General features: G+C 45.9%; 1 long non-coding RNA gene across 2 annotated transcripts; it reads left to right on the top strand.

The window, feature by feature from the left end:
• Window positions 1–276: 276 nt before the first annotated feature.
• On the top strand, window positions 277–8273 carry LOC114221870 (uncharacterized). Of its 2 annotated transcripts, none has more exons than XR_003611827.2 (3): window positions 277–649; window positions 7924–8020; window positions 8109–8273. It is a non-coding gene; the product is annotated as an uncharacterized LOC114221870 (long non-coding RNA). The 2 variants fall into 2 exon arrangements; XR_015766451.1 differs by lacking the exon at window positions 277–649 and adding an exon at window positions 4948–5153.
• Window positions 8274–13503: the final 5230 nt, after the last annotated feature.

The raw sequence follows: 13503 nt of genomic DNA, 5'->3' as shown, positions 1-13503 counted from the left end.
GGCCATCGGCGTCGCCCGCTGGGCTGGAAGCCCCAGCGAAGCCCGCGCGGCCCCGGAGCCCTGACCAGCGGAGCGGAGAGCGCAGCGGCTGGAGCGGAGCGGGTTTTATGGGCTTGCAGCGGGAACCCAGCGGCCCCTGGGCACGCCGGTTGGCTCCTGCAGAGGAGGGCGGAGTGAGGCTCCCCCGCGCTCAGCCCGCAGGAAGACTGAGAGGCTGGGGAGGGGTGGGGGGGGCGGAGAGAGAAGGGACGGCGGGGCAGCGGAGCGGCTACCGAGAGCCAGAAAAGGGGAAGACTCAGGCAAGCGCTCACAGGCCTGCCAGACCCCCGGACCCGCAGACAGATGACTTCATCTGTGCTCGCACCCCGGAGCCCTCGGGCTGTCTTCCAAGACAGGTGCACACGCAGGGAATAAGGGGTGGTCACTCCCGGAGGCGGGGCCCCTAAGGCCGGCAGCGCTGTTGGGAGTGTCCCCTGCCCCGGGCTTCCGGTTAGCCCGCGAAGGGTCCAGAGTCTGCAGGGGTGGCCAGGTGGGCGACGTGGCGCCCCTACACGGAGCCCTGAAGCCCTTGGCCGCGAAGTCTGACCACAGCCACTCGTGGGAGTCTGGTGGGAGTCTGGTGGGAGACTTGGAGCCATAAGGCAGGAAGGTGAGAATCTGGTGGGAGACTTGGGAGTCATAAGGCAGGAAGAAAAAGCGAGGACCTGTGTGGAGAGGGAGCGGTGGTGGACATAGGACAGAGGCGCCGGGTGGAAGGGGCTGGACCTGGAAGCCCCGGGGCGCTGGGTGGGAGTGGCGCACGGGAGGAATTCCACTATGTGTGTCTCCAGAAGTCTTAACTTGCCACCTCCCCACAGTGTTTCATGGGCCAAATGGCAAAGGCAGTTAACCACCCTGTGGGGATAGAAAACAGGCCCAGAGAAGTGGCGTGACTTGCTCTAGAAGATCACAGAACCAGTATACAGGAGACGCAGGCCTAACCCGCGCCGTGTGCCTTTCCGAGAGGGGACCTGACCAACGCCCAGTATGTGAGAGGCACTGGTGCTCAGGGGACAGATAAATACACGAGGTGGATAATTAGGATTCTCTCTGGAACAGATTAAAAGTTCTTTAGGAGTGACAAACAGCATAGTCCGCCACCCTCAGGAAGCACAGGGTCCATCGTTGATCAGAGGTCCTCTTGTCTCTCCCTTGAGTCAAACCAGATGCCCCTTTACAGTGTCCCCCACCCACCCATGCAATTAACATCATCTTTTGAAGAGATTACCTCCTAAACACCTACAGATTCCTCTCCACTTCATCCCACTGCCAAGTTCAAACACCATCTCTCCCCCAAAATACTGTAGCTTCCTCTTCTGCACTTCAGCCCAGGCTCCACCTTCTCGAGGATTTTGCTCTCTATGAATGATAATTTTAAGTCTCTCTACTGGTTCATTCCCATCTACAGGCAAACAAAGTCTAGTGTTGTCCATTAAAAAAAAGTCATAACCCTCCTCAGACACTGTACCCCACCTCTAGCTACAGCCATCTCTTCCCGTTCACAGCAAAATTTCTATAAAGGACTGTCTAGCTGGTTTTCTCGTTCCCATTTGTGCCTTGATATATTCATTAAAATTATGTATATTTACACGTTTTTAAAACATTGTGTATTACATAAATGATACCATAACACCCTTTTTAAATTCTAGTTAATCTTTGAGATCTATGGTGGTACAAAGGATAGATCTAGTTCATTCAGTTTAATTACTGCATGGTATTCAAACATGTGAATATAACATATTTTATTTATCCTGAACCTTATATTTATCATTGAGTTTAGTTCCAGCTCTCTCTCTCTCTCTCTCTTTTTTTTTTTTGTTATTTTTTTAAAATACTACAATGAGTATTCTTATGTATGCCTCCTTGTGTTCATGTTCATGTGTGAAAATTTTCTGGGGTGTACATGCAGAAGTATATGCTGGGTATTGGTATTCTTGGGTTATACAATGTATGGATTTTCATTAAGTAGGACCATATCCTAACTTTTATCTCTAAATTCATTGTATTGATTTATTCTCGCACTGGCTGCACATGACTTTCCTGATATCCTCAGGGTCAGACTTTTTAATTTTCACCAGTCTGATTGGTATGAAACAGAATATCATTTTGCTTTTATTTTTTCTCTGATCCCTAGTTATTGGGGGTATCTTTCCATATATTTATTTGTTGTTTGGGTTTCCTCTTCTGTGGATTGTTCATATCCTCTGCATAATTTTTGATTAGGTCATTTTTCTTACTGATTTGTAGAATTTCTTTATACATTCTGATATGAACTTTTATGTATTCTGATATGTTGCAGATATTTTCTTCTATCTGCCACTTTTAACTTTGTTTATGGGGTCATTTGTGATACCAAAAATTTAAATTTTAATGTTATCAATACTTTCTTTAATCATTTCTGCTTTTCTGTTTTGTGTTCCCTGTCTTGAGAACAGAGATATCTCCTCTATATTTCTTTCTAACATGTTTAACATTTGTTTTTCATATTTCATTCATCACTTTAATCCACCTGGACTTTATTTTTGTGTATGTGTCAGGTAAGAACCTAACTTCATTTTTTTCCCTACATGGCAAACCAATTTCTTCATTTATTGAGTAGTACATCATTTCTCAACTGTCACCTGCATAATAAATATATCAAGTTCACAATATGTATGAGCCTATCTCTGGGATCTCTGTTCTGTGCCATTAGTTTATTTTCTATCCCTGCTCTAATATTTCACCATTTTAGGTACTAAGGCTTTATAATAAACCTTAATATATGGTAAAAACAAGCCTTCCTCTTTTTCTTATTTTCAAAATGCTTTTCACAGTTTTAAAATAGTGAAATTGATATCAGTTTGTCTAGTTCCACAAAAAATTCTGTTAAGGTTTTGGTTGGAAGCATTGAGTTTAGAGAATAATTTGGGGAAAATTCATGTCTATGATTTTAATCAGATCTACTCTTATGTCCTTCAATAATGTTTTATAATTTTCTTCATAAATGTTCCATCTTTTGATAGAGTTCTTTCTCTATACCTAACAGTTTCTGTTGCCATTATATACAGAATTTTGTTTTATCACATTTTCTGGTTAGTTATGGCCAGCATATGGGAACAATATTCATTTTTGTGTCTTGCTCTTATATTCAGCAATTTTGCTACACACTCTTATTAGTAAATTATTTTGGATTATCTGTGCATTTAATATTGTCTGCAAACAATGATCATTCTTTGTCTTTTATTCCCAGTCCATTTCTTTTTCTTGACTTATTGTGATGGCTAAGACTCTACTACAAATTTGAAGAGCAGACGTCATTGATATTTCTGACTTTAATGAGATTGCTTCTAAAATTTCACCATTAAGTATTGTATTTATGGTGGTCTTCTGCACTTTTATTTTTAAATATACCTATTTTTACATGTACATAGTATAAAAAGCCAAATGATTCTACAGCGATTATGAAAGAAAAACAACTCCCCCAAAACTGTTCTATTTTTTAACTCCCTAGAGGTAATAACTTTCTTCTATTTTTAAAGTTTTTTTATTAAATTTTTTTTAACTATATACAAACGTACAGAGAACAGAACTTCATAGGAGAACATAGTTATTTCTCTTTCCCTTTTGCAGTTGCTTGTCACTCCAATTTGTGGACTTACCATACTTTATTCATCCAATCCCCTTTAGCGGGGATTTTGGTTGTATCGTATCCAGTCTTGCTATTACAAGTAATGCTTCGATAAATTGCCTTGTATATATTTCCTTCTACACTTTGCCAGTATATCTTTGTGGTAGGCTTCTAGAAATGAGATTGCTGGGTTAAGGGTATCTGCATTAATAGTTTTACTATATATTGCCAAATTCTCTTCTCTAGGGACTGGCCCAGTTGCATTCCCACTAGGAATGTATGAGGGTACCCATTTCCCCATAGTCTTGCCAACAGTGTGTTCTTAAATTTTGGATTTTTGCCAATCTGATAAGATAAAAATAGTATCTCGTATAGTTTTAATTTGTGTGCCTTTTATTACGAGTGAGGTTGAGCATCTTAATGTCAAGAGTCATTCTTTTTTTTTAAAGATTTATTTATTTTATTTTAGAAAGGGAGAGGGAGAGAGAGAGAGAGAGAGCATGCCTGTGCCAGCAGGGGGAAAAGGCAGAGGGAGAGGGAGAGAAGCAGACTCCCCATTGAGCACAGAGCCCTGGAGCAGGGCTCAGTCTCACAACTGAGATCATGACCTGCGCCAAAATCAAGAGTTAGATGCTCAACTGAGTGAGCCACCCAGGTGTCCCTGTCAAGAGCCATTCTTACTTCTTTTTCTAATGATTATTGATATCTCTAGTGAATTTTTCTGTGATTGTTGGTCTTTTTATTTTCTCTTTTGGAAACTTTATATATTTCGGTAATGAACCCTTGTCTGATATTTGAATTTCAAATATTTTTTCTTGTTTTGTCATTGATCTTTTTACTTGATTTGTGGTATTTCTTGACAGAGGCCACCTTTTAAAACTCATTATTAGATTTATTTGCTATCAACCTCTGTATTTCTAAATAACAAACATACACTGCTACTTCTTCAGTTTTGGGTTTTAAGCATTACCTATTGGCCTTCCCTTTGGTAGGTGAGCATATAGTACCCTTTTGTCGCACTCATCATCCATCAGGCACTGGCCTTTCTGCCTGCCTGGGTAACCCTAGATTCACAGTCCCATAAAAGTCTAGATGGAGGAAGTGGTCTGGGGAAGATGGGCCATTACTGGGACTAATGCATCTTTTACAGCCGGGAGCAGGCCTTGCTGTTTCCACTGTCTTCTGTTAAGTTGGTTTAACTCCAAGATTGATGGAGAACCAATGAGTAAAAGGGGTAGATGTAGAGGGCAGGAGGATAGATGAATCAGTGCTGATTTCAGGGACTCCCAGAAAGTCTCCACTCATTCCTCTTGCCATAAAATAGCTTGTACAGTCACAGAATGTTGGAGTTGAAAGGGACTTATATTTTGGTTCAGGCCAAGAGGCGGAGGAGTGATGGAAAGGAACTCAGAGACTATCAAGTTCCATTCTCTCATTTTCCAGAAGAAAGTCCAACCTGAAAGCCAAAGACACAAGTGAGGTTCTCAACATCACATGGATATCGGAGGTGAGAGTCAGGACCCAAGCCCACCCATGTGTTGTTCTTTGCTCTTTTCCCCATCACCCCCTCAGGGCAGTGGCTCTCCACTCCGGCTGTATGTGAGAATCTCCTGAACAAAGTGTAAAATCGGCCCAGGGCTCATCCACAGAGATCTGATCCACTGCTGTGAGCCAAAAGTTTCAGCACTGAAGCTAATAAGGCCAACTCAGTGCTTTGTGTATAACAGAAGCTCAATAAACTTTTGTCACATGTGAATTCACAATTTAATGGGCACAAATGAGTAAATGAAATATCCTTGCTGGTTAATGTTCCTTCATTTTTTTTCCAACTTTATTGTAGAAAATTTTAAATATTCACAAAAGTAGAAAGAGGAGTATAATGATGTGCATAGTATATAATCTGCCTTTTGACCGGTTTTCTGGAGAGTAGAGGAGGGAGTGACTGTAATCCCACTGAGAATTCCAAGAGCCCCACAAGGCCAGGCTCCAGTTACCTGTGTGCAGCGTCTTTGGGAACCTCTCAGACCACATCGCACTGAACACGTGGCTGTGAGAGGTGCAGATGAGGGCATCTGGTGACCAGAAACATAGCAGGCAGCTAAAAATGAGTGGCCCTTCATACAATCCGGTGGTCCCCATGCCCAGCTCCAGGGAAGAGCTCAGCTCCAAAGGAGGAGAGGCCAAGTTAGTGCTGGATGGTGCCACTGGTGCTGGGATTGAGTCTCCAAAGGGTGCTTAGCTCTCCGGCATGGCTTCTTAGAACAGGAGATGACTCTATTCTGCTCAAATAGCACCACCCTTGACTCCCTTTGCAGGATGATTGAAACTTCTCCTATTAGTTATCATCAGTCCATGAGAAAGTTTTAGTCTTTCTTTCAAGCTCATTGTAGCTATCAGATCTCCATTAAGTTTTCTTGGAATTTAATAAAACGATGGCAGTGACTCCCAGAGAATCAAGTGCACAACATAGCTTCCAAGTTTCTGGGAAAGCTGGTCCCCCGCTGACTGGTAGGCTTGAGTGCTTGAAGTTAGGAGCTCTAGAGAGAGTGGCCCTGGGGTGGGGACCAGAGCAGGGAGGGGCACAGCTGCTGAGCCCGAGAGGGGGGGATAGTGGGGGACAACTGCCAAGTGCCATTTGCTCCTCCAGTGCTCCCCCCTGCCCTGCCCCAGAGAAGTAGTGTCAAGATGTATCCTTAGGAAGGCCCACGTACCTGCCCCACCACCTGCTTCAGCTTACATGCAAGGAGGGGGGGGAGAGGTTGTGCTCAGGGCCCTCACAAGCCTGTTTCTAGAGATCTGCACTTCTTTTTCCTACCCTTCTTGTCCCAATCTCCCCCCACATTCCCAGCGTACCAACACCATGCCCAGCAGCCCAGGGATCCCCACCCCGCGGCTTTACTGCCCAGGTTGGGTTGGTGGATGGGTAGACAGTAGCCCACATTAGAGACACTCCTCTCCATTTATCTTCTCACTCATCAACACTTCCCTATTATGTGCCCCCACCAGTAGGTGGGCGGCGGGGGGAGCTCGTTCCCATTGCTAATGTGTACAGGTAGGCAGCCTGAAATGACCAAGGGGTCTATTACTCATCCTCGATAATAGTATCCCTAGCTCTTACCGTGGTTCTTGGCACATGGTGGGTGCTCAACAAACACTTGCTGGAAAGATGGATCAGGAAAGATCATTGGCTCTAAAGCTGGGAAACACAACTCTTCCCTTGTTACCGTCAGAGGTTCCGTGAGCCCGTGATGAGGTCACCTCTTCACTCTGGCCTCAATTTCCTCTCACGTAAGCTGGGGTGGTTGGATTGGTTGAGCTCTAGGTACCTGCAGTGCCTCTTTCATGATTCTCTGGTGGAACAATTCTTCCCTATCCTGATCCATGCTGAGCTATTAAAGCTAAATACTACCCCTCTCGGGAGATAACTTATATTTAAAACAGGTCGTCTGAAAAACAGTACCTAACCCAAGAAAGAGCTCTGATTCTGAAAATTCAGAGCCAAGGGGGCCAGGAAGTTCAAAGTCATAGGCCAGATTAGTTTCATGGGGACAGATCTTGAGCTTGAGTCCCAGTCAGCAGCTGGGCTTGGCAGTTGCCCCGCAGAGGATGTCTGCATGCCACACATGGGACCAGACTGCAGGGTACTGTGGGAACGTGAGGTGACAGAACTCATCCTGAGAGGCCATGCCACTCTGTAAGATGTCGCCCACACTGGCTCTCACCCATGTCCCCTTCCCAGAGTCAGACCTAAATTCACACCTGGTTTGAACATATTTCATTCTGGTCACCGTGGAGGCCGAGCTCGAGGAAAAACTGCATGATGCAAAATGAGCACTTAGCAGGCTCGACACTGGAGCCAGGGTGACCGGGGCTGAGCGAGGGCCTGTGGACGTCACACAGTGTGTGGCGTCGGCATTCAGGCAATCTTCTCTAGATCCAGAGGAGCAGGTGGTTCGGCTGCTACCAGGTCCTGACCAGATTTACAAGATAACGCTTCTTAGTTCGTAGTCTATAGACTTCCAGGCACCACAACCTGCTGGGGGTACTTGACCGGAAATACAAGGCGGCTTCCTGACTTCAGCCTGGTCCTCCCAGCTGAGAGTCTCTGGGGATGAGAACTAGGTGGTTGCATTTGAAATAAATTCCCCATCAAAGTCTGAGAGTCACCAGGACATCGGAAGTAATAAGAAGTGTAGTTTATGTCTTAGGCAGCTTGCCAAGCAGGTGGAAATGGCCCCAAAGCAGGAAGGTAGTATAATCACCGTGTGTTTTAACAGAAAGATGACTCTGGCAGCAGTTGCCCAGGATGGCCTTGAGAGGGACGCTGGAGGCAGGAGGTCTGGTCAGAGGTGTCGGCGGTATGCCTGGCTGGAGGTGAGCGCAGGGGCGCTGCAGAGGAGGGACAGATGCCACATGTCAACCCCTGTCATAGATGTGGCTTTTTTTTTTTTTTTTATGGCAGGCCGTCACCAATTCCTTTTGGATGCTGGAAAGCTGTAGATGACAACCAAGTAAAAACAGTCCGAAAAAACCGATTCCGTTTATGCTAGCAGAGGCCCCAAGCCCTGAAAAGAGGATGGATGGTCTGCCTTCTCTGAGTATAATTCAAAATAAAACAACACTGAAGGTTCACATGGATGTTGACATTTAAAAAGCTTCTTTCTGGATACATTCATTACAGCTGCGCTTTTCTTATCTTTTTGGTTTCTGCTTTGCCGGGCCCTAAGTATGGGCTTAGTCTTTCTGTGAGGTTATCAGAACCAGCGAGGGAGGCAGGGTGGGTGGAAGGAAGTCAGGAGGTACTTTGGGAGGGGTTGGGGGTGATGAGCTTTGAGGCAGATTTGACACGGGATGATGAACATGGGATAAAAGCAAGAATGAGGGCAGTCCTTGCGGGAGGTCAAACTGACCGGGGAAGAGAAACTGCAGCTTCTGGATGGAGCTGAATTGTTCTAGAATCTAGAAAATTGAGCTGGGTAAGAAATGGGAACATCCCTCCAGAGCGGGGACAGGCAGTCTCTGATTGTGAGTTCCAATGCTGTCTGCATGGGTGCACGGACTCTGAGACCTCAGAAAAATGTACCCCTTGGCTCAAGGGAGAGGTCAGGAAAAGTGACAGGCTAACGTGAAGCCAAATGAGCAGCTGAAAATGGACACAGTTAGCCATCTTTAGACACTGATTTTAGACCATGCAATGAGCCTGAGTTGGAAATCCAAATACCCATCAGTATCTATCAGTATTTATCTATTTTATCAATATCTAAAAGGTCCTGTTAAGTCCTTTTTCTAAAAAAAAGATTTTATTTATTTGAGAAAGAGACAGAGCATGAGCAGGTGGGGAGGGGCAGAAGGAAAAGCAGACTCCCTGATGAGCAGGGAGCCCAACTCAGGGCTCGATCCCAGGATCCCCGGAATCAAGACCTGAGTTGAAGGCAAACGCTCAACCGACTGAGCCATCCAGGTGCCCTAGCCCTGTTAAGTTCTATAGTTAAAAAACAACAAAAATCTCCCTGTTTTTTGCTTCTTATTTTATTTTTTTAAGCCAGCATTTTCTAAAACAGGTAATCACCCATACAAGGCAGAAGTTTCAAACTGACTGACTGACTGAATCTGGCCCTGGCACGTTTTGTTTGTTTCATGGAACATTCGCAAAAATGAACTGGTTGCCACCTTAAAAAATCAGGTGATTTCACCGAAAAATCCAGATTACCAAATTCTCTTGAAAAAAATCAGATCTGGCCATTTCAGGACCTACTTCCCATGTGGCCGCCCTCCGATGGACCTGAGAGGTGGTCATTTTGAGAAGGGACAGGCCCTCTTCAGTTTGCCGGAGTCCCCAGGACTCACCTTTGTCCCCTCACCACCCTGAGCACCGGCTGCCATGGATCCTCACACCTGTGCCACTTTTTTCTTAGCAAAGAGCACGCAGAAGCATATTTATATGGAAGTTCCTATTGAAAGCATTGTTTCATCCAGCCTGCTTCACTCCTTCATAGTCATACCTGGCCCTTGTCGCGTTTACGTCGGGAGCCCTATTCGAACCTCTCTCATCATCACGCAGCACTGGATGAAGGAAGGAACTGCCAAGCTGCATTCCCCACCACCCCTGAAGAGTGACAGACAGCCGGTGACTACACTTGTGGTCAGCATTTCATAATGTATGTAATTGTCTCTGCTGTGTTGTACGCCCTGAAACTCATATGTGATACATCAACTCTACTGCGATTAATTTTTTTAATTAAAAAATGGAGATGCTAGAACTGGTACAGGGAGCTTCCCAAGGGGCATTAAGTCGCCCACCCTCCCCCAGAAGCTCAAGGCAATGTCAGGAAAGCACGATTGACATGAACACAGCTGTAATCTTTCGAAATGGTGTTATGTGGCTAATGGATGAATAGGTGTTTAGAAAGAAGCATATCATGGGGCGCCTGGGTGGCTCAGTCGTTAAGCGTCTGCCTTCGGCTCAGGTCATGATCCCGGGGTCCTCGGATCGAGCCCCACATCGGGCTCCCTGCTGCGTGAGGAGCCTGCTTCTCCCTCTCCCACTCCCCCTGCTTGTGTTCCCTCTCTCACATTCTCTCTCTCCGTCAAATAAATAAAATAAAATCTTAAAAAAAAAAAAGAAAAGAAAGAAAGAAGCGTATCGTGAAAAGAGTCCACTGGAGGTGTTCTAGGTGTGGAGAGGTCTGAGTGGGGCTCTTCCTCTCTCTCCACAGCCTGAGTAAATCCTCCTTCTCAGGCACCCCCCTCCTTTGGGCTGATTCTGTGTTCACCAAGCAACGTCCTGGTTATAAATTCCATTTCGGGACATGGGTGTCTTGGAAGACAGATGTGAATATTCTGGTTACTGGCCAGCCATGCTCATTCATTACTCATTTGCAGATTGGCCTTCTGGCACGCCTGCTTCTTGGGAGGTGTGATTAGCACAGGCCTGTATCCCCCACGACCTGAGCTCCTGACCTTTCAAAGCTAAGGAGCAGAATATTGACGAGCAGCATCCTCACCAAGGGACAGAGTCACCTGCCAGCCCCCAGCTCTGCCCAGGGCAGTGTCCACTCCAGCCGCAGGTCTGCAGTCGGAGGCCAGGGCATCTAAGGGTCCCGGGTTGCAGGTAGTCTCATGGTTGTTCGCTCCTGAGTTCTCACTGTCCCTGGGAGATATTCTGGCCTCTGATCCTGATGAGTGTCCTGTGCTGTGCCCGACACAGAGAAGCATTCTGTGAATGTTTGTGGGAAGGATTTCAAATGGAAACATTTCAGCAGAAGCCAGGTGACCCCCCTCCAACCCCCATCAGTGATGTCTGAGGGGATTCCTGCTCTGTTTGGGACGCTGTACTTCTTGATTTCAGAAGTCCCTTCTCGGGTTCTACAGCTCGGCTTCCCAGGCTGACGATGGCAGAGGGCAGAGCAAGGAGGAGCGAGAACAGCTCTGGCTCTGGCCGGTGGGCCGTCGAAGGTGGGTCTCTGAAGGGAAAGGGCAGTCTTGTCCCAGCAGGCTTCTGGCAGCTTCCTGGTAACAAGAGCCGCTCTCCCAGGATCCCTGGATACCCGGGAGACGGAGAAGAGGCACACGTTGATCTGCTCCATTCTCCTGTCAGGCCGCAGGTGCCAGGGCAGAGCAGGGCACAGAGGGGCTCCTGCCTACTCAGAGGAGACAGGCAGGAGGGGCCCAACGACCAAGGAGGATGTGCTTGGGGCCAGCTCAGCACCTAATGTTAACGAATGTTGTGCGTCCTTTACCTAAGGAGAGTTTTGGGGTGTCCTGCCAACACTCTGGGTGGTGAGTGGCTGGAGGGGATGCAGGAGACCCCCCCCATGGCCTCGGTGCCCTGCTCTGCAACCGGCTGCTGAGGCCTCAGAGGAGAACTGTGTGGGTAACCTATTCCTTCCTTCTGTGGTGCCCATGACTATCACAGCCGAAAGCATTGCTTTTGCGTTTTTCAGAAAGAATATTATGATAGTACCACCTGGTTGTAACATTATTTTCATGTTTCCATATTTACTTCTTCTTTATGCAAATCCCAGACATCATGGAATAAGAATCTTTAAAAAATAAAGACATTTTCTCACATAACTATAATACCATTTACTTTCTCGCATAGCCATAATACCGTATCATACCTAACACAATCAGCAATAAGTCCTTTGTTTCACCTAATCCCCAGGACATATTCCAGTTTCCCCAGTTGTCCCACCAATGAGTTTGTATGGTTGGTTTGTTGGTAACAGAGCTTTTTAAACAGTGTTCTCAGCACCCTTGGGCTTCTGCACGAATGTCTCAGAGACCAGCCCAGCAAAGGTGAGCCTGAGGGGAAGGCTCAGGCCCCCTCCCCTGTTTCAGCCAGAGCAGATTTTATTATTAGGAACAAAAGGGGTTTTCTGTTAAGACCAAAAAAAAAAAAAAAGAAAGAAAGAAAGAAAGAGAGAAAGATTTGAAAATCATTTCCATGAGGCATTACTTCTCTCATACATTCAAAGAGAATGCCTAGGCTATAATTGCCTTAAATCAAAGGGATAACATTGGACACCCCAGTGGTGGGGTAGTGGGAACCCAGGGTTGGGGTAGGGAGATTTGGCCGAGCCAAACAGTTATAGAAGAAGAGATTTTATTCCCACTGGACATGAGCCTAGACCCACAAAACAGACTGGAATACATTGTGTCCACTTGGTAGTTTCTCCCCTAGGTACCAACACATCTAACATTTTCACTCCTTCCTGTCTAGGTACCCAGATCTTGCTCTGTGAACCCCACCTCATTCTTGCTTATTCATAGGGCATATTGGCACATTCTGAGCCAATGAATTTTGAAATCTCCCCTGCTCAGTTCATACTTCTGCTTTTTCTAGGTAGACTCTAAAGAACATGACCTCAGAGGAATGGTCTTCCAGAATTTTCATCATTACAGTTTGGCATTACCAAAACAAGATGAACACAGAGTAGGAACAGAACAGCCCTGTTGGTAGCAAAGCAAGAACTGTTCTATTACAGATGCAGCATGTGAGCAAGAAGCTGCTGCTTTGTTGTATGAGCCTGAGCAACGCACACCCGCGTAATGAGAGAAGTGAGACACTCTAGGAAATTCTGACCTTTTCAGGGAACCTTAATCACCATAGCTATCGATAATAGCTCGAGACCTTTCTCCTCATCCAGAACAAGAGCCCAGATGAGCTCTTGGAGTTATATTTCAAATGATAATATTTGTCTGTCTGTCCTGCTCGACTGCAGAGTCGTACGCTCCATACAGAGGGTGACAGTGTCCATTTTGTATCTACACACATATATCAGTGAGCACATGTTTTTTTCACTAATATGGGGATCACACACAAATAAACATAGTTTGGGTAAAGGAAAACCAGGGAACATTTGAAAGGAGTCATCCTTTCCCACCACTAATATTTTTGTAATTTTTCAGTTAAAGGCTTGTAACATTCTAGCTTGCCTTTGAATCCAACTAATATTTATGACTATCTATTAAATACCGAGTTCCCCAGGGCACCTGGGTGGTGTAGTTGGTTAAGCGTCCAACTCGTGGTTTCAGCTCAGGTCATGATCTCAGGGTCGTGAGATCAAGCCCCATGGTGGGCTCCATGCTCAGCGTGGAGTCTGCTTGAGTTTCTCTGTCCCTCTTCCTCTGCCCTTCCCACTCTTGTTCTCTCTTTCTCTCTCTCTCAAATAAATAAATAAATCTTTATTTATTTTTTTTAAAAGATTTTATTTATTTATTTGAGCAAGAGAGAATGAGAGATAGAGAGCACGAGAGGGAGGAGGGTCAGAGGGAGAAGCAGACTCCCCGCCAAGCAGGGAGCCCGATGCGGGACGCGATCCCGGGACTCCAGGATCATGACCTGAGCCGAAGGC

The sequence above is a fragment of the Eumetopias jubatus genome, unplaced genomic scaffold (assembly GCF_037043125.1).
Source record: "Eumetopias jubatus isolate StellerSeaLion01/CBP00866 unplaced genomic scaffold, mEumJub1_p1.0 scaffold_12, whole genome shotgun sequence".
In the NCBI taxonomy this organism is placed as follows: domain Eukaryota; kingdom Metazoa; phylum Chordata; class Mammalia; order Carnivora; family Otariidae; genus Eumetopias; species Eumetopias jubatus.
Note: the sequence above shows the minus strand (reverse complement) of the source record. Positions and strands in the feature narration are given on the sequence as shown.